This window comes from Ochlerotatus camptorhynchus, unplaced genomic scaffold (genome assembly GCF_037179485.1).
Source record: "Ochlerotatus camptorhynchus isolate MF236.1 unplaced genomic scaffold, CSIRO-AGI_Acam_v1.1 ptg000307l, whole genome shotgun sequence".
Lineage (NCBI taxonomy): Eukaryota > Metazoa > Arthropoda > Insecta > Diptera > Culicidae > Ochlerotatus > Ochlerotatus camptorhynchus.
The window spans coordinates 2,107,846-2,130,112 of record NW_027040795.1 but is presented as its reverse complement, the minus strand read 5'-3'; the positions used below and the strand labels follow the sequence as shown (position 1 = coordinate 2,130,112).

The window sequence follows — 22,267 nt, the reverse complement described above, 5'->3', positions numbered from 1 at the left end:
CGAACACGAAATTATTGCGACACATTCAACAGGGCATAACTTTTTTACCATTGGGTAAAAATCAACCAAATTTTGCACACTTTCTCATTGATGTGTGTTGTGTACATGCTGTCAAACTCGAAGTCGTGTTTTTCGATTCAACGAAAATGGAGGTGAACCAACGCGAGTTGAGAGAACCAATTTTTTCCAAATACCTGGAATTTCCTGACCTGTTGCACCGGCAGTTGGGAAAAATGTTGAACATTCACCATTCAACCGTCTCCAGAGTGTTGAAGCGGTTCCAGGAGCGGTTGACGTTGGACCACGGCAAAGGAGCTGGACGAAAACCGGGACCGGAGAACAAAAAGACGGAGGGAAAGGTGAAGCGGATGATTAAAGCAAATCCCAACGTCCCAAGCCGTGATTTGGCTAAAAAGATCGGCATGTCGCAGGCCGGTATAGCCTAGTCAGTAAAGGCACGGTATTACCAAGCCGGAGGCGGCGGGTTCGATTCCCGGTCCGGTCGAGGGAATCTTTCGGGTTGGAAATTTTCTCGACTTCCCTGGGCATATAGAGTATCATTGTGCTTGCCACACAATATACAAATTCATGCATTGGTATTGGCATCGAAAGCTCTCAATTAATAACTGTGGAAGTGCATTTAGAACACTAAGTTGAGAGCACGCAATAAGCTAATATGCGCTAAGCAATAAGCTTGAAATGTGAATAAGAAGAAGAAGATGTCGCAGAGCTACGTCCAGAATGCAAAGAAGAGAGCTGGACTACATACATACAAGGTACAGAACTTCCCAAACCGCGATGAGCGGCAACAATCGACGGCTAAAACTCGGGCACGGAAGCTCTACGAGAAGATGCTGACAAAATATGGCTGCTGTGTGATGGACGACGAAACGTATATAAAAGCCGATTTTAAGCAAATTCCGGGGTTGGAGATATTCACCGGCAAGAGCAAGTTCGATGTGGACGACAAATTTAAGAAGAAGAAAATGTCGAAGTTCGCCTCCAAATATCTCATTTGGCAGGCCATCTGCTCTTGCGGACTGAGGAGTGAGTCTTTCGTGACAAAGGGCACAGTAAATGGCGAGATCTACAAATCTGAGTGCCTCGAGAAGCGCCTTCTGCCGTTCTTGCAGCAGCACGACGAAGCTCCGCTATTTTGGCCAGATTTGGAATCATGCCACTATTCTAAAAGTGTCCTGGAGTGGTATGAGGCCAATTCTGTCCATTTTGTTCCAAAGGACATGAATCCGCCAAACTGTCCGGAGCTGCGCCCGGTGGAGCAGTACTGGGCAATAATGAAGCGGGAACTTCGGAAGAGCAAGAAGACAGTCAAAGACGAGAAGGACATGTTAAGAAAATGGAAAAAAAACTGAGAAACTGGTACCGGATGACACTGTAAAGACTTTGATGGAGGGCATCAAGCGAAAATGCGTTCAATTTTACACTCAAGGCTCCATCGATTAACTTTTCTTTTGATTTTTGAAGTAAATATATGTATAAAACTACCCTAAAATTTTGGTTTGATTCTAAACATTAAAAGAAAATTGGCATGACATTTTCGGTGTCGCAATAATTTCGTGTTTGCCTTTTACTACGAAGTAGCGCTCTACCCTACATGCACATATTTAAATTTAAAATACATTAGTTTATGTTATAATGTATTTTAGGTTGAAATCAAATTCCCTGTTAATTCCTAGTTTTTCTCGATTGTCTACGATTCCCGCTTAGTTTCTGATTTTCCCGGTTTAGTGGCCACTGGCCATTACTTATAATAAAAAACTAGTTGCAGCTAAAGCTGTTCCCAACAACCTACGAGTTCAAAAGGGACGTTACAAGAAATCAGTTCAACTGAAGATCTGAATTCCTGATTTATTAAAAAATATTAAATAATAAGGGTATGACGGCTTGAGCATCCATTGCCTGTTTTCGGCATCAAAAATTTAAACGTTAAGTTCCCTGATTTTTGCCATCATAACACTTCACTGAATGTATTCTACCGATACTAATACAATCTGATTCAAGTTTTACGACTGAGCAATCTTGTTATGCCATAATTTTCTTATCATGAAATATACGCTCTACAAAATGCGGATGATTTCGAGTTGCCGATAGTAGAACAGTTGGTTATCATATCACTTTTAGCCCCTGAGGGGGACGAATCTCAAAACAGATACTTCCAGACGAAGAAATTTTATTTTTTCCAAGAAACCAATGAAACATCTCAAATGATAACACTCAAAGCAATTTTAAAATTACTTTTTATTCCGAAGAAATTTTCGCTGATAACATTAGATAAACATGAAGTCAATTTTACGCATTGTTACATTGCGACGCTTGAACACATTGATTTCCAGCGTTCCGAACGAATCCGTTTCTACAGAAGCACCCACTTCGACAAACTGCGATGCAATAGATATTTTTATCTATATTGGCACATGTCTTAGGGCATGCGCTTCCACAGCTTCTGTAAACTTCATTTGGGTTCGAACATTCAGAATATTCTGAAAAAAAGTCGCTCATTAAAACTCGTATATTTTAGCATCGCATACGCGTGCACTCACGTTGCGGAGCGGCCCGATTTAGTACAGGCATCAAAGCTACACAGAGAAAAGCTATCGCAAAGATGATCTGCATCGTTCAAACTTTTAGTCGTCACCGGTTTCAACTATACTGGAAAATTTCTGAAAGGTGTTGGATCTTATATCAGATCTTTGCAACGGTAGGTCTATGCAATCCATATGAATACTTTCTTATTGGATAATTGAACACACAGCTGATATGCATACTTCTGTTCGAACATGCAAATTCGTCGGAGACACTTAATGAAATAAAAGCTCACAGGAAGTTTGATCAACTGTTACAGGTTCTTAGAAACAGTGGTTGTTTAATTTTTCTGAATTATAACTATAGTTTTGTTTTCCTTCCAGAGAAACCAAATATACTGCAATGAAAATGAGAACGAAACCTACATTTCTAGTAGTGTCACGGTGAACCAAATTTTCGATTACATTCAAAAAGGGTTCTAATGGGTGATCAGTAGACTGATGCAAAAATTGACTTTTTCGCTCCACAGTGGTTAAATGGTGATCGCGCACGGGCAGAACTTTTCCTACGTTGTGTTTATTTAGGGATGTATGAATAAAAGACACAGTTTGCTTCACCGTCCTGCCATGGCGGAGGTATTCAAGATACTACTCTATTTATTGATAGTGTATAGGGATACAATACAACACACAGCTGGTAGGGTAGGAACACAGGTAGTGGACGTTTGCACAAACAAATGGTTTCAAATCGGGTCCTGATTAGCCTCCCAAAGTTACAACTCATTTGGTTAGAAACAGACTTCGCACAAGCCATTTGAAGTTTACATGTAAATTACTATGGGAAATCTCAACTTTTTGTTCATTGCCTTTTAGTATTTTTCCATATTGAGCTGGGAAACTGTTCGATAGCCATTCTTATAGAAAATTTTCTCAGCTACAACTTTGCTCAAGATCGTTTCTATGTAAAACGAAACAGGAAAAAGTTATTAATTATTTAAGAGATTGGTAAACTTATGACATGATCAAGCAGCTGCTCTGTAGGCAACACTGTATTTTGCAGTGTGACATAGCAGCCATGATTTTTGTGTCCTATTCAATGCCCCAGAAACACTAATGTTGCCTGCTTAGCACTTGATTGAGCATGATCATAAGACATCAGCGCATTAAACCATTGATAACTTTCGATCCTTGCATTTAATCAAACAACCACACATGATAGGATATTCTGCCGTTTTTTTATGAATGGGGCGGAGCAGAAAGTATCTTTTGTGCAGAATATGTCAAAAAGGCTGGACTTCGGATGTTAACCTTATTGCATTTATAAAGGTACGATATATGTTTTACAGTCAGTTGTTGGTAATTCACCAACAAAATAGAATGTATGCCTTTTTGAAGCAAATTTTTCTCAAATTTGAAAGTTTTGGCTCTATGGTAAGCGGGTAAAATATTGACGGAAGTTAACTTTTGCTTTTACTTATAATCGTAGGTAGTTTGCTTATAATTTATTTCCAGGAATAAAGTGTCTTTTCGGGTTGTCGTTTAAGTCAGGAGGGGGGGAGGGTTGAGGGGTGTTTTGCATGTATAACCTTTCCAAGTTCCTCATTTTCTCATTGTGGTAGGTGGTCACGCCATGATCCATCTTAATCCGCTGGCTTGCGCCTGCTTGCTGCAGAATCAAGTGCCACGCCATCCAAAGCGGTAATGAGCAGAGGCATGACAGCAGCGTTGTTTTATATCTTTTCAGGTTCAAGCAGAACGATGTACAACCAAATGGTACTAGATTATGACGACTGGGTTAGGGAAAATCTTTTATTCCATGAACACAGAGATAAAGTTATCATTTGTACATTTTTAAAATGTTTTTTATGGAAAATTGAAAAAAATATTTTTTCAGCAGATTTGTAATGCAATATCCTATCGATTGGCGTATTTGGATTTTATTTTCATCTATAAATGACAAAGCGTTCAAAACCTAACACTATTTAACCACACATATTTTTTTGATTTGAACCCCAGTATAGTCGACAAAGACGTAGCTCTACGTCAAAAGTGTTCTTCAGCAAAGTTGTAGCTGGAAAAATTTCCTACAAATACAGTGGAAAGCTTTTGAAGCAGACCGATATGGTGAATTATTAGATAGATATGAACAAAAATCTTGGTTTTACCATAGTAATTACCATACAAACTTCAAATGGTTTGTGGCATCTCAGTTTCTCACCAAATGGGTTCAAATTTTGAGAGGTTAGTCAGGATCCGATTTGGAATCGTTTAAGTATTGTGGAGCGAAAGTTTCAAATTTTGCATCACTCTAGTGATCAGTACCTTGCACCTTTTTAAAATCTTTGCCATTTACCGTCGGTCTATCTTGATGGTTTTACTACCCTTCCGAGGGAAGACGTCACCAGAGATTTTTTGTCTCAGTAAATCCCAACAACTTCGACTGGGATTGAATCCAGACCCACTGACGAGAAAAAGTATTCACGCTTACCTTTCACTTAGCTCGAAGATTTGACCAATGCTTTTTGGTATACCTTAGTGTAGGGGAAAGTAGTCCACACTAAGACAGCAGGAACAGTGAGTCAATGGGAATATCCTTATCTTATTCTTCTTCTTCTTCTTTTTCTTCGCATTTCTATTTTATTTTTGTTGTTGTTGTTGATAATTTAAGACATTTTTCATCCAACGCATTCGTGTCCGTTTCAGTGGTTTGAGTGTAAAAATGCCTTCCTACATATAACAGCAACCTTCTTCTTATTCTTCTTCTTCTTCGTCGAATTTCAAGCTTATTCCTTATCGCAGATTAGCCTATTGCGTGCCCTAAACTTAGTGTTCTAGATGTACTTCCACAGTTATTAATTGAGGGATTTTGATGCCTACACCATTTTTGCATTAGTATAATTGTGCAACCAGGGACTTCGAGAATTTTTCCAACCCGAAAACTCCTAGACCGGATCGGGAATCAAACCCAGCCACCTCCAGCATGGTCTTGCTTTGTAGCTGCGCCTTTATCGACTAAGCTAAGGGAGGCCCTTTATCTTTATCATAAATGTGTTCAATCTTCTTAGAATTTGCTTAGAAAGTTAAATTTGTCAAGCTACATCACGTGCTTATTATATGCAATGCAATATTAACTTTTTATTATATAATTAAGTTAAAATAAGTTTCAAGTCAATTTCAGCAACGTTAGTCTATTCAAACTAAACTCAATTTTCTAATTACAAACACAGAGAACAGACATCCAAGTCAAATTCCTAAAATGTGTAAGAAATTTAACTGCTTTTTTGAATAGACATTTGAAACTAGCAATATCGTGGTGTCGCTAGTGTCGCTGCCCATAGACATTTTTTTTCATAGACATCGATGACCGACAGACGTCATCTAAACTTAAACGTCAAAATTGTTGAGAGCAAAGCATTGTTTGTTTATAACCGATCAAAACATTGGCCGCAAGTGCGAGTTTTATTGTTGCGCAAATAAACAAGGTGTTACCAAGTGAAAATCTTTTCACAATTTTTCTAAGGATGCTGAATCGCCCGAACTACAAGAGATTTTCTTCTCACTTGGTGTCCAAGCACTTGCAACGAAAAAGTTATGTTCCGACCTCTTTCCCCGGAGGCTTTTAGAATTCCTGGAAAAACGGATGCAGTGTGAGCAGTGTTCAAATCTTACCACATTTTTCTGAATTTAAATGAGGGCTAATTGGAGTTCACACTCTCACTGAATCATTTGAAGAAACGCCGCCAGTGAACTCAAAAAAAAAGTCAATTTTGCTCCTGACTACTATACCCAGTTAAAATTGGAACGAAAAACGGTTGTAGATCTACAGGAAACTGTAAGAGAGCTTAGTTTTTTTTTTCGAAAATAATGATTCTGCAGAAACTCGATTGCTTTCCGTTGTTTTGTCTTGTCTGGTTTGAACTGATTTGACAGTTCATTTGGATACACGATCATTAAGATCAGCCCAAAATGTAGTTCAGATTACTAATTAATCGCAAAAAGCTTCCCAGTGCACTATGGGCAAAAATGGGTCCAAAATTACCCAAAATTCAATATCTCAACAGCACGCTGAATTTCGGCCATGAAAAACAACTTTTCCGAAGGGAAATTGTCCAGGGAATCGATTGCACGTGGTCCCATGGACCGGAGAGCCTTGTAGGTATGTGTTTTGGACCATTTTACCCCATTTTCCCCTACTTTTTGGAGAAAATGTTTTTTCACAGCTCTATTTTTCGTAAAACATAAGCACTTTATGCATGGTTTTAGAATGCTATGTCTTTAAACAACAGTTCATGAGATATTAGGGGAATACGAGGTACAATTTATAGGGGAGTAAGGGGTAAAATTGAACCCTCGCTAAATTTATTTTAATTCATAAAAATTTTGAACGATGCGATTGTTTGAATGACCCCAAAGGTTGCCTGCAATAATAAGATTTTTTTTTTCGAAATTTTAAGGTTAATTGGGGTTTAATAAGTTTTAATTTCTTGCTATCTGTTTTAAAAGAGTTTTCACTTTTTTGTCTGTAAATAGCAAAACGATATAGTGGTTCTCAGAATTTTGTAAAAATTTGTCGTTTTGTTCCTTATCGCAACATATTAGACCCATATTTTGTAATTTGTCATTATGGTGACTATTTATATATCAGGGCGGTCAAAAAAAAAAATTTTTTTTTCGATTTTTTTCAAAAATTTATAACTTTTGAACTGTTTGGCCGATGACGGAACTCAAAATACCAAATGAAAGTTAATTAAAAGTATTTTTCAGAAAAAAATATTATTATTTAAAAAAAAAATGGATTTTGTATTATAAAACATTGATTGTATTTTCACTTTTACCCCTTACTCCCCTTTAAAGTGTACCCCGTATTCCCCTAATATCTCATGAACTGTTGTTTAAAGACATAGTATTCTAAAACCATGCATAAAGTGCTTATGTTTTACGAAAAATAAAGCTGTAAAAAAACATTTCCTCCAAAAAGCAGGGGAAAATGGGGTAAAATGGTCCAAAACACATACCTACAAGGCTCTCCGGTCCATGGGACCACGTGCAATCGATTCCCTGGACAATTTTCCTTCGAAAAAGTTGTTTTTCATGGCCGGAATTCAGCGTGCTGTTGAGATATTGAATTTTGGGTAATTTTGGACCCATTTTTGCCCATAGTGCAGTGGTAGCCGTGTAGACAACATGATATACAGTGACAGCGGACCCAGCACAGCAAAATAAATTATTTGAGCCCGGGACATGCTGTCTACTGTCAAACGTTGCTGTTGGTATAGGCCTTGTCACTGGCCTGGCAAAAAGTGATAACGCGAGTCGCAACATTCCGTATGGCGGCGCTAGTGTTTCTAGCATATTTTAATATTAATTCTTACACACAATTTTTCGAAAAATTTGTTTAAGCTTGGATGTCTGTTCTGTGCTACAAACGCATAGTAATAAGGATTTATAATCATAAGTGATGCAAATGATATTTTTTTACCACTGTTTAATTTTAATTTTTATTTTTGAAAAAATGTACCTATGGGGAATAGCGAGACATGTCAATGATATGAATACCTTTTTTGTAAGAAAGGTAAAAAGGTGGGAGGGAGAAGAAGACTCGAAAAATATGAAAGTCATTGGGATTCAAGCAGTTTGACCAAGAATACACAAAGCGGTATTGAAATCTTGCGTAAAGTAATTTATGAAAAACTATCGTTGCCAGCTATCTTATTCAATGGGACATCATTTTTATATTCATTAACTGAATAAAGACAAATCAATATTGAAAGATACCAGTAACCAAGTTGTTTGTCAAAATATTAATAAGCATAATAAAATACAGAACAGAAAATTACATTTTCTCACTGCACACTGGACAATCTCAAACAATCACTACACGCTCAAAGCAAAACAGGCTATTTTACTACGCCTATTTTGATTTGATTTCAATGGCACACATTTTCATGGCAAGAATAACAAACTATAGCATTAATTTCGTGTATGCTATCTGCTTCTTTCTCCCAGATAAAAAAAAAACTACAAGGGAGAGCCCTATGGTGACGTAGAACTAGGTGATCTTATATAATAAATCTTATTTGTTAACTGTAGGAGCTTGTGTTTTTTAGAAATTTGAGCGGGGTTCTCTCTGTTTAAACTCTTTAGTATGACGTGCTTGAAATAGATGGCCCGCAGCAACTCACGAAGAGCTACTGATTCCGATCAATAGCGGTGCGGCGTCTTCCTCCTTCTATGTACTGGAGAACACCACCACTCACCACGCGGTGATTGAATAAACACCGTTTGGTGAAACCGGATGGAATTCAAGTATGAAATTTGTGTTAATTTGTGTTTTCAGGCAATCGGTGACCATTTTAATTATCATAGCAACAGTTGCATATTCGTGCAATTTTCAATAGTGACATTTTGAAAAATGAATAAGTCAGTGCCAACATTTCAAAGGGGCGTAATTGCTTTTGTAAACAATGACTTTAGCTGTCGATTTCTCGCATCTTAAAGCTCACTCCTTCAAAATAACAATGCTAGATGATAGAGAAAACATTCCTCTACCTATTGGTGTCATTATTTTTCATGAGTGAGTTTTTATTCGCGAGAAATCGACGGCTAAAGCCATTGTTTACAAATACAATTACGCCCCTTTGAAATGTTGGCAATGAAGTCTTTATTTTAATAGATTCGTAGAAAAAATTCCTATTGATTGGCGTATTAAGAATCAAAATCCATCATCTCTGGATCAAAATCAGACCCCTTTCATGCCGCGACCGACTTTGATTTATGAAATCGCACCCCCAATGTTGCCTTAAAGTACATGGTATGTTAGATTTAAACATATCTAGATAGAGCTGGAATTAGGCGTAACAGCTTTTGTAAACAATGACTTCTCTCGATGATTTTTAGGAATTCAAGGCACGCCTACGCAAAGCGATATTACCAACCGGTGGAAACTAACGATTTAAAATTGGCTCACAACTTGACTTGGTGCCAAGTAAATCGATTACCGTACCCCATTCTAGTCGAAATTCTAGTACTTCACTATGTTTATTTTGATTCGCTATGAAAGTTTGACAGATAAAATGAGGGGTTCGTGGATTTTCCAAAGTTTCGAGGGGTGCATCGATTAGCTTGGGACCGAAGAGAGTACTAGAGCTGAGCCAAAAAGTTGGCCACTTTTCTTCGGGACCTGCAGGTCTTAGAGTTACCTCTATGATATTACCGACAGGTAGAGGAAGTCTTACCCTACCTGATGGTGATGTTAATGATGGCGAGCCTTGACTTTCAAGACATCATCGAAAGAAGTCATTGTTTACAAAAACTGTTACGCCCTAATTCCAGCTCTATCTTGATATGGGATCTGACATCCGATTGATGACTTGGACAAATGTCCAAAAAATACTCTTTTACAAATTTATGGTAGTCCTGAAAAGGACCGTTTTGTCGTGATGGTTGAGTAATGCTGAGCTATTAGGGTGTTAAACACAGATGAGGCTGATGAGCTGTATGTTGTTAGGAACGATGGTGACGCGCTTGGCATAGATGGCCCACAGCGACTCATGAAGAGCTACTGATTCCAATCAATAGCGGTGCAGCTTCTTCCTCCTTCTATGGATGCTAATGTGGGCTGCAGCTCACTGCTTGCAGGCAGGCTTTCGTTGTGTACTGGAGAACAATGTTCAACGCCAGCACTGCTGCTGCTGCCGACGACCGGACACCACCACACACGGTGATTGGAACTAAATCCGATCAGCGGTTGAGGCCAGCCTTGGTAGCTAGCTGCTTGCGAGGAGCCGTTCGTTCTGTACTGGAGAACACCACCACTCATCATGCGGTGATTGAATAAACACCGTTTGGTGAAACCGGATGGAATTCAACTCTGAAATCTGTGTTAGGGAAATCACTTTTCGCAGGCAATCGGTGATAATTTTAATTATAAAAGCAACAGTTGCATATTTGTGCGATTTTCAAGAGTGACACTTTGAAAAATGATGAAGCCTTAAATTTAACAAAAGCGTAATAATATAACTGATCGATTGGTGATAAAATTATTGAAATTGGTCCAGGGGCAGCTGCGTTATTAACGTTCAAAATCTGTCATAATTTTGTTACATGTTCCATTTTCAGTCCTAAAAAATGTGTTTTGACCGTAATGGTTTCCAAACCTGCCCCTCTTTCCTTAAAAGCGTGACGTTATGTTTGATTCCCATACTCGATAAACCACACGACCTATCAAATATAATGTAAGGTATGGTTGAGCAATAATTTTATGATTTGAACCATAATAAAACATGTGCCTCAATATTCACGTCTCTTTGTCTCACTGTTCCTGCCTGGGAGGACAATGAGACAAAAATTTACCTTTGCATTTCTGATTGAAACTAAATAAGATTACAACTAATCCGCCTCACACTTTTGACTACTTTCCCCTGCAAGAAAGACAAAAAGTTGGAAAACAAAGTGAACGTTATTCAGCATCTATTTGAGTACCTTATTGGAATGCTGAGTGCTTTGCTATCAACTTCAGTTTGCAATTTCCGAATCAGGACACCTTCCAAAATGGAAATTGAAACCATGTTTAATTGAATCCACTCTCAACTTTCCATTCGTCGTATTTCTATCCCGCTACGCGAGATGATACGAATCTCCGTTTTGAAAATGAACATTTTCATTCCCAGGTTATCTGTCTCCGAACAGAATTCAAACAATCTTCTCCTATAGTGGTGGCTGGCAAGTTGATTGGCATCAAACATCGATCCACGAATCACACTTCTACTTATTATGCACGCTATGCTCTCACTTCATCCCCTCCAAATGGGACAGAACTGACTGAAATAGGGCAATGGCCAGAGGCACATTTAAAGCAATGGAAAATTGTGCTGAAAAGCTTCGACTTACGATACCTCCTTGGGCCTCGTCAATTCACCGATCTCAATTCCTCACTCAAATTTGCATTTCCAATCAAAGCTTTAGGTTGTGTTCGTTTTCTCTCTGCATCCATTTCTTACACACCGGACTTTAGCTTAACCAGCATCATCAGTGACACTGGATATGGTATTACCTAAAGGCCTCTGCAACCCTTGAGTTTGCATTCCCCGTAGAATCATTGATAAAATTTTATAAGCCCTTTAATTGAGAAATAGAAGTATTTTAAAATGTCAATCCCTTACCTAACCGTGTACATTGTTTAAACCTGTATCATCAAGCCTTGTTTTAAGAGTTAAAAATAGGGAAGGCAGAACAAGGCAGGAAACAAAATGTAATACCTCTCGGAATATCTGGACAATTCATCTTAAAATAAATAGGTTAAAGCTAGTATTGTAGCTATAATCGCATAATTGTACTATTTCAATAGGGAATCAATATCGGCAGCATTCTCCTAAATCAACTTTTTTATTATGCCCCTTCAATATTTTATAATTTTTAACAAGCGGATGGGGGCCATAATATAAAGATAAAATTTGCATCAGCCTTATTACGTGGATAAAATTCCCTGGAGGCTGGATGGTGCGAGATTCTCGTGACACGCATCGCTGGAGACGTAGCTTTTCCATCATTTCGCAATCTACACCGTCAACCATCCAACCAACCAACCAACCAACCAACCAACCAACCTGTTATAGCAAGTGTTCCATCCAGCCGCAAAGCTTCTTTACGTGAGCACAGATGAGTGTATGGATCTGTAGGAAAACTTTTGTGCCATTCAAAATAAGAAGGTGATAAAGCCGCTTTCGGTTTCATATAGGAGTATCAGGTTGACAATAATGGCAGATCGGAACGTAAGTTGCTTAAAGGCTTCGCATACCTATCCTCACGGGAATCGTCCTAACGATGATGGAAGTTCAATTTTCGACGTACCTGCAAAGATGGAAAAATAATTCCGTTAGTGGAATTAAAACTAAGTGGTTCGTGATCGATCTAAATAAATTTATGAGGAAAGATATTGTAATTTGGATGGCAAGTTCGAGCATTGGAATTTGGCTAGATAGGCATGATTTTTATTTTGCGCGTCAAAATGGGCTTCTGTGAAAATGTTCAGTTAAAAAAATATACATAGGGGAAATGGCTCTAATGTTGGCCTATGGATCTAAGATTGGGCCCATCGCTAAAAATCTGCTATTTATCAATTTTATTAAGATGAATGCGTCATTGGGACGGTACTTTTGTATATTTTTGGTCGCTATTGAACATTTAGTTGATTGCTGAATTTATGCATGGGCCCAAATTAGGGGCATTTAGGCCGATATTACAGTCATTTCCCCTATATATCGAGATGTGGAGCGGAGCGATAACTGAATTATCTAATGTATTCTCTCTGCATGTGCGCACTACAAGCAGCACATCGTGTTCATGAACACCTTAGGTTTGAAATGTTGCTGGCAGTATGGGCATTAGACTGATGCAAAATTTGAAAATTTCGCTCGACAGTGCTCAAACGGTTCCAAATTGGGCCCTGATTATCCTCCCAAAATTTGAACTTATTTAGTGAGAAATTGACTTGGCACAAATCATTTGAAGTTAATATGGGAATAACTATGGAGTAACCATAATTTCGGTTCATATCTATCTCAAAATTCACCAGTTCATTCTACTTTAGAAAATAATAGCTGAGCTTGTTGAAAATTTTCTCAGCTACAATTTTGTTGAATATTAGTTTTAGATCAAATGTAAGGAACAAAAAATATTAATGATTCAAGTCACTGATGTCTTATGATTATGCTCAATCAACTGTTCAGCAGGCAACATTGGTGTTTATGGCGCGTAGAATAGAGGACAAGCATCATGACTACTATGTCACACTGCAGAAGTGTTGCCCACAATACAGTTGCTTAATATTGCCATAAAATTATCAATATCTTAAACAATTAATGAATTAATAACTATTTAATTTGACGTTTGGCTGAAAAACGATTTTCTGCAAAGTTGTAGCTGATACAAATTCCCATAAAAATAGCAATAAAGTTTGTTAACAGTACAATATGTAAAAAAAGCTAGAAGAAAATGAAAAAAAAGTTTTGTTTTCCCATAGTAATTTCCATATAAATTTCAAATGGTTTGTGCCAAGTCAGTTTCTAATCAATTTAGTTTAAAATTTTGGAGGCTAATCAGGACCCGGTTTTAAGCCGTTTGAACACTGTGGAGCGAAAATTTCAAATTTTACATCAGTCTAATGGGCATGTGCAGTAAAAATAAATGTAATTCATGACCAACAGAATGAAAAAATGAATAACACCGATATGAGAAATAACTTTTATATCTCTATAGTAGGCTTGTGAAAAACTGTCAGTACACATTTCTAATGGCTCAGATTGATGGACAATGGTCTAACAATCCATAAAACTCGAGTTCGATACTATTAATAAAAGGTTTGATTTTGTATATGTTTTCGATCAACTGAATTTGAATTCAAGTCATCAAGTCATTTCTGGCTCCTGGCTTGCCTCTGCTGCGATGGTCTGCAGGATTCCAATCCAGCACTTGCTTGTACATTTTGTGTTCACCCTAGTATGTGGCCGACTCAACTCTAATTACATTTGCCAATTCCTGTTGATATTGGCTTCTGGTGGCATCAATGATACAACTCAGCATTCCGCTGTGTTTAGCTCGTGCTGATTCTGCATCTATGTCGCTGTTGGTCTCATCGTCTGGCGTTATCTGTACTGCAAGTAACATTTTACTCTTTACACTTATTAACACTTTTATTAGAAATATAGTGAGAGAAAAGACAACTTGCATCTTAAAGACGAATTGATTTTGTCTTTGGACTGCAATTTCATTGTCTAAAAAACACTTACTCAATCCAAACATCTTCTCCAACAGATTGTAGGAATCATGTTTAGATGCGGGCCAGACAAACGGTTTCTCAGCTTTGTAATTAACCATTTTGTCAGGCTTCTGCATTCATTTTTCCATCAGATGTCACTGCTGTTGTTTGCGGTGACATCTATCGGACACTACGCATAATCTTTTTTCCGTTAATTGTTGACAGAGGACAGTGTTGTGCAAAACATGTCTGGTACCTTTATAAAAGCATTTAGATTAACATCTCATTTTTCACACATTCTGCACACAAATAGCTCACCCCTTACAGGAATTCCCACCGATTTTTATGAATGGGGCGTGGCAGAAAGCATCTTTTTTGCAGAACATGTAAAACAGGAGGGACTTCGGATGGTAATCTAAATGCATACATAGAGGTACCAGACATGTTTTGCAGTGTCATGTCAAGTACTCTATGTTGTAGTCTGTGAGAGGGAAATCACAAATTAAATGTCTTTAAAATACTTGGCACGGTGAGATATTAAGAAAATTTTCTTTCTCAAAATTTAATTTTTTGGCTCTCTGGGACTGGTAGTAAAGCGGTTAAGAAATGTATGGGAAAAAATCTCTTTTATTTAATTCTAGCTTGTTTAACAAAATTTAATTTCTTTAGGATGTCGTCAACGTATTTTCACTTTAATATGCATCAAAAGCGTATTATTTCCATTTATACAAATTCTATATGGGGATTTTAATTACTTACTACCAATGGAACAGCGCCATCTGCGTGAAAAAAATCCTTGACTAAATGGTTCATGGTCTGATTGTCTTAAGAAAATATACCGAAAATAGTTTTCATGTAGCTTCCACTGGAAACGCAAATGATTTTCATCCATAAACAAAAATAATGAAATTCATCTGAATTTCACATAACATTTATGCGATCTCGTTAATTTTATCTGATCTTTCATATGAATTTCATCGGCTTTAAAATATTCATGTGATTTTGTGGTGGGATTTTTAGCTATATGATCACATGAAAGCTATGTGAATTCACATGGTTTTCAACCATTAGATAATTATTTTGAGTGTAGACGTTCTGAACATCAAGTTGAGATGGAGCATAGCTTAATCGATGCTCTGTTGGTTTGGTCAAAGATGAATACTAAGATGAAACAGTCGGAAGAAAAACTTTCTATTTTAGTGTCCTCTTTCACGGTCCCTTTCATCCAATGAATACCCTCCGTATGCAAGGTAATTTTGTGCTTTTGCTGCCCCCTCGGTAGAGAGGAAATTTTGCGCTTTTTTTTATCAAAACAATCACAACAAAATCAGAGATGTCCCATTTATTAAATTATTCGATTAAAATCTAATCGATTATTTTTTGTTCGCTGTGCTGTCATTTTTCCACCAATGAGAGTGCAGCATATGTTTGAAACGATGGGTGATGATCCTTTGGTGAGGTTAATGCTTATATCAGCATGATATAACCAATTACAAATATTTTAATTTTCGGTTCGTTAATCGAATAATCGATTATTCGAATGAAAATCGGCCATCACTAGATGAATGTGAAACGTCATTTCAAATTTAAGGTCGTACATAAATAATGATACAGTTTGAAAGGGACCGGGACTAATCACAAATTACGTCCCCATGGTAACTGAAATAAACACGAGTGCGGACCGGTTGATAGAACGATTAGAAAAACCAGCCCCTTCGACGCAGGCATCGAGCGCTTCTGCTCACAAACACACACAAAAGAAAGAGAAAATATACACCACCGCTCATAAAATCATGGAACGCGTAAATAAACTGATATTAAAAGCTGATGTCGTTTTCGTTTTTGCGGTGTAGCTACACCGGTGCTACACCGCCGAACACCGAAAAATATAAGGGTGTAGCTATCGGTTGCACATTTATTTACAAACAAATGTTGATGAACTGTCAATGACTCGGGCTTATTGCCACCGTAGTGTAGTAAAAACTAAAACGACATATCACTCACGATGCCTCAAATTTCTGATCCGGGAGCACAAGCGAAGAAAATAAAAAACAAACAACGCAAATTACGACATCTCTTCTGATGTTTGCAAACATGATGAATCACGTTTTCTTTCTCGATTATGAAACTTCCAAGAAAGCGAGAAAACCACCAATCACACACGTATAAACGCCCGGGAGACACAGTGCCAGCGCTAATCAGGCAAAAACAGCCGAAAGCTACGAAAGCGAACGCACGCACAAAACAGAGAGCAAACTTAAAACACAACCGTATCCGAAGGGGTTCAAAACTGAACTCTCAATTGCCCAACAAACAATTTAAGCTGCAGACTAGCTTAAAAAGGCAAAAATTAGCTGTATAAGGCAAATTTTGGCTGTATAAGCTAATCTGCAGCCGAAATTGTTATTGTAATTGTAATTGTGAAGTTATTATTTAATCTTGATTTAAAAATCGAGATGAAAGTGCTGTGCTCAGAAAATGAAGCCCTTTCAGATGATATTTAAAAAGCGATATATTTTTCAAAATTAAACAACCCAATTCCCGATAAATTTTCACAGAAAATTAAGAACAATACGCAGCTACATGATAAATCACCAATAGAATCACACAACCGGATCCCGCTTTTTAGGACCATCGCTAAGATGTTGTGCTAAAAGGTAGCTGGATGAAGATATTTTATAATTTTTGCAATAATTGCTGATCTACCTGGTATCCTCTTAGCATATTTGAGAAACATTATATTAATGATTGGACAGTTCAAGATCTTGAGAAAATGATCAGGTCAACCTGCATTCTTGAAAAAAAAATAAGAGGACTTTATGGAGATTTTTGTTCACTTGAAGGTATTAACGATCACGGTAAACCGCGCTTGAAATCTGACGTGCTTGCTTTTGCTGCGTGTTTTTCTTCCCCGGATTTAGAATGTTTGCAATTAATATCATTTGTTTGTGCTGAAATCGAGCTTTAAGTGTTCATGAAATTATGCTATAGTGGATTGGCTCCCGGAAGACCGGTTCTCCGAGTTCGGATGCCACCCTTTCGGTGAACCGTTTCTGAGGAAAGCACTAGACGCAAGTCTCCTCTCAGATGACCATTACAATGCAAAAAAAATTGTTTTTGTTAAAGGAAGTATTACGACAAAGGTTATTACTAAAGGGTGTCCTACATCGAATTGCATCAAGAGAAAAACGCTGTAGAAAATTACCTAGTTAACCGATCCTTTTCAAACTTTCTGACAGAAAAATATAACCTATTAGTAAGCTTTTGGCATATTTATTTCCAGTGTTGGAAAAGTTCGCGATATTTCACGAAGTTCTCCAAGGAAAAAGTTCGCGAGTCATAGTGATTTTTTACGAACTTTTCCATCACTGTTTATTTCATTCAACTTCAATACCATTACCGTACGCTCCCTCCTTAGGCTTAACTCCGCTCATTAGGTTCTGTACAACATTTGATTGCAGCTTCTTCTGTACGGAAACCCACTTTTTCTTCATGTCTTGAGATTTGACCTCATTGGGATGCTTCCGTAGTGCATGCTTCATAATAGCCCAGTAATTTACAATGGGTCTTAGTTCCGGTGCGTTGGGGGTCTTTGGGTACGAAAGTGACCCCGTTGGCTTCGTACCACTCCAGGAAAACATTTGAATAGTGGCACGAATCTATATCCGGCCAGAAGGTCGTAGGGCCCTCGTGTTGCTTCAACAAAGGAAGCAGACGCTTCTGTAGACGGCGCACTCCGTTTGCCACATAACCAGATCGCTTGCCAAAACATGTATTTCTTGGCAAAATTTGAAAGATTCTGCTTCCTTACTTCCTCCGGAACATCAAACTTGTGCTAGGCGATGAAGAACAATAGCCCCGGAAGCTGCCGGAAGTCCGCCTTGACGTAAGTCTCATCATCCATGATGAGACAATGAGGCTTCGTCAGCATCTGGGTGTACAGTTTCCGAGCCCGTGACTTTCCCACCGTATTTTACGGTTTGTCACGATTTGGAGCCTTCTGCACTTTATACGTATGCAGTCCCTCCATTCTGACCGCATTTCTCCTTCCGTTCGATGCTCAGAGTTTCATAGTAACGTTTAATCACACGACTTACCATTGACTGCACGATCCCAAGTTGTTTTCCGATGTCCCGATGAGAGAGTTGAGGATTTTCCAGGTGCTTGCGCAAAATCAATTCGCGACGATGCTTTTCGGGTGACGCCATTTTTTCAAACTTTCGAAAAACTGACAGCGATAAAAATACAGTGTAAACAATACACTCTAAACTACTTCAATTAATATCAAGAGAAAATACCCAATGGGTAATGATAGTGTTTTTTCCGTGATGTAATTTTATGTGGGACACCCTTTATTAGATATTTTTGTAAACAGTGACAGATAGCGGACATGAAGATCCAGTGGAGATGCCGGGGAATGGTGTTATATCCTAGACAAATGCTATGGTCTAAATTCGCTGTTGTCGTTGTCGTAGGCACCGTCGTAGTCGTCGTTGGCAGTACCATTCGTATATTTAAAATTAACCATCATCGAACGCTGAAACTATACGAATTATCGCGTATCTCTGTTGTACCAAGCGTGCATACCAAGCGAAAACTTAATCATATTTTGTCGTGGAGTGCTGTGGTTCATATACGCTCAATGACCCTGGAGAGATCGTTTTTGCTTAAAGAGCAGAATACCAAGTGTTTAAACCAGAGTTAATGTACACGTGCATCCATCCCGCGTGATAGAGACACGCTTTCTATAAGATCGTAGGTGCCTGGTACATTTCGAGACGTATTATTTCGCGTTTCTTTTTTGTTCCTACGTGCCTCATTCGTGTCACATGTGCTGTGTCTCATGAGCTAAACTCGGCGAGCTCCAGGGAGATCGGCAGCGTACCTACGTCCTGCGTGCATGCTAAAAGTGGCTGGTTGGTGATAAAAAAAAAACAGCAGAGAACTGTTGTAGTCCTGTCACATTCTCGTGTTTCTGGTACAACTGATTGATTTCAATCAGTTGGTATTCAGCTTTTGAGGGTTGAGAAATTGTGGTTTTTTAGAAGTATTTCAAGCGGAAGATGAGTTAAACGATTACGAATCAATTACCGGCAGGGTTATTTGTTACCGATCCATGCGCATGGAATTTTCATGGTTCAAAATATTGATTTAGCTCCACCAAGTTCAAACAACTTCAAATTAGCTCATCATTCTCATCATTCTCACAAAATTTGTTCTGATTAGGATACGAACTCATACTGCACTTGGCCCTTTGAAGTTTATGTGCGAATTGAAAAATTGAACCGTTAGGATAATTAGTTATTAATTGATTAAGAAGATGATGTTCTTCTGACATGGTGCATTTACTACTCAGCAGACAAAATTGGAATAATAGAACAAAAAATCGAGGCTATTATGTCATAAGGGCAAGATGCAGTGTTGCCGATTAATCCTACCAGCAAGTTATCAACTTGGAAATTAAATAATAACAAATTTTCTTGACATTCAATTGAAAAGTGGTTTTGAACAAAGTTGTAGCTGGGAAATTTTCACGTAAGAGGGGGGGGGGGGGCTCTGATGGACAACTTTTCCTTAAATCATTATGGTGCAGGGCTAGAACGATGAGGACAAAAAATACACTTTTCTCATAGTAATTCCCATATAAACTTCAAAGAGCCAGTGCAGAATCAGTTCGCCAACAAATTAGCTCAAATTTTGGGATATTGATCAGCCTGATTTGGATCCGATTGATCTTGGTGGATCAAATTTATAGGTATTTTGCAGCTGGCAGAGAACCAATAGTTCGGAGAGCTCTTTAAAAAAACTTCGTTGTAGAAATTGATTCGTGTGACTTCATCCATCAGTATTTTCAGCCTTTCCAGCTGTAGCCGACATAACTAGTTAATTCAAACATGTACTTACATTTGAGAACTGTTCAAATATATTTAGACAAAAAGCATGGTGTGTTCGTTCCAAGTAATAGTCAACCTGAAAATATGATGAGAAATAAGAAAACTGGATTGTAAATTTTGGGATGAATCCAAAATATTTGTCACACTCAACGGTCAGTATCTGAATCTAAAACCATGTTTTCCAAAATGTTTATTTAGTAAGCTTAATATCTTTGAAAGCTCTGCGGAGCCGAAGGACTAAACAAATATTACAATGGAGATCTAAATCGATTTCCTATAGTTTTTTTGTGCTTGCAACGCATCGAATCTCGATAGATCCACAAACTCTTTCTGCCGAGGATGCTGATGATCGTTTTTGCATGCTTTATCGGTCTCCTGAAGGCACGTCCATTATCACCACCTCTTCATGCAACACCTCTACCACTTCCTCTTTTGATTTGCTGTTGCTGTCTGACAATGCACCTACAGCCACTAAACCAGGGTACGAACTGCTATCCGAGTTGCAAGGAATTTTATAGTTCTTCAAGAAACTTCGTGGTACTTGAGGGAACTTTTTAAAGGTTCAGGAAACTTTCTTGAAGTGCAGATTTTTCTATAAAGTTCAGCTAACTTTGTAGAAGCTCACCGAACTTCAGTGAACTTCGTAGAGTTTCATCGAACTGCTTCGGTAACTCTTCTTCTACGTACCTGAAAAAGTTATAAGACAACGACACTTCATACACCTCGCAGCTCGTAATTGACAGTATGGGCTGAATGAGGCTATTCATACTGTTGGCAATAAGATTAGTAACACTTATGCTTCGTTGGACTCTAATGTTCCGTTAACTGTTTTCACTAGAACACTGTCCTGATTTTGAATGTTTCTTTGGTATTATTATTATATTTTGTTTTATGCATTAAGACCAACATATGTCAGATGAATCATGAGCTAAATTTAGTGAAATTATTTGAAGTTCTGAGATCATGGAAAAGTTCAGAAAACTTCGTAGAAGTGGGAACTTTATACAAGTTTCGATATCTTCGTAGAAGTTTATTGTTTCATGGCAGGGAACCTCTTTATTATTCAGGGACCTTTTTTATAACTTCAGAGCTTTGATGAAACCTCATGGACTTGAAATAGTTCAGAGAATTCCGCACAAATTCAGGAAATTTCGTGCATCTTTGCGGAAAATCAACGAGAAACGTAGACGTGAAGCAAGCTTTGATGAAGTTTTGTGGATCGTAATAATTTGAGGAACTAACTTAATAGAAATACAGGGCATTTTGAAAAAGTTCAGGGAATTTCGTTGTTCCGTTTATTGTAAGATGAAGTTTAGAATCTTACATTAGTAAAAGAATAGTACAAAATGTAATGAAAATTGTACTCAGTGTAGTAACACGGATATTATAGCAAAAAGTCCAAACCCCTTCCTGGCTTGAAAACGTAAGCACACAAGAAAATGTCTTGCTCATCTCTCGTGTTTGACACCGTGGTAAGAGCTCGTTTTCCGTTCGAGACTGCATGAAAGGAGGAGAACGCACGCATACGAACAACAACACCGTGGCTGCCGGTTCGGAGAAGAAAAGCGGCAGTGAAAAAAATCATTATTGGTGGACCGCCATAGTGGCATCTGGCACACCAGGTAGAAAAATTCCGGTACGAGTGCAGAGTGCCGACAAAGTAGACGGGTGGACAGTACAGCCGGCCAAACCACTTCCAACGCTAACCGCCCGTAGAAGACGTGCACACGCACTGGTCACAAAACGGACTCTTGGACAGGAATTCAGCGTAGTCGCAGGCACTTTTCAAATCGGCTTGAGCCAGGAACAGTGATCAACCGGTCGCTACACGGACCGCACGGAAAACGACTGAATTGGAACGAGAAAGAAGCGTCCCGATCCGAGGGTGAGTTTCACGGCACAAGTATTGTCTCTGCCGATATTAATAGAAAGCCTTTTCAGGGCGCTTTATTTTTCCACGGTCTCAAGATTCGGGAAGTGCGGGAAGGCCGACTGACGTCGACGGAATTGGACCACTCGATGGTCAAAGACGGTAGTGCGACGAGGACCGACTACGGAGCTCCGTGTGACGGCAA

General features: G+C 38.4%; 1 protein-coding gene across 5 annotated transcripts in view; it reads right to left on the bottom strand.

The window, feature by feature from the left end:
• Positions 1 to 22,267, bottom strand: part of Shal (Potassium voltage-gated channel protein Shal) — a 635,870-nt gene that overhangs the window by 388,878 nt on the left and 224,725 nt on the right. Inside the window, exon 1 of one of the 5 annotated variants that reach the window (XM_065229082.1) lies at positions 12,340 to 12,351. The exons of the other annotated variants lie outside the window; for them this stretch is intronic. The gene's annotated coding sequence lies outside the window, so the exon portion shown is untranslated. Of the gene's footprint in view, positions 1 to 12,339; positions 12,352 to 22,267 lie in introns of those variants that run through there. 5 annotated transcript variants of the gene reach the window in all.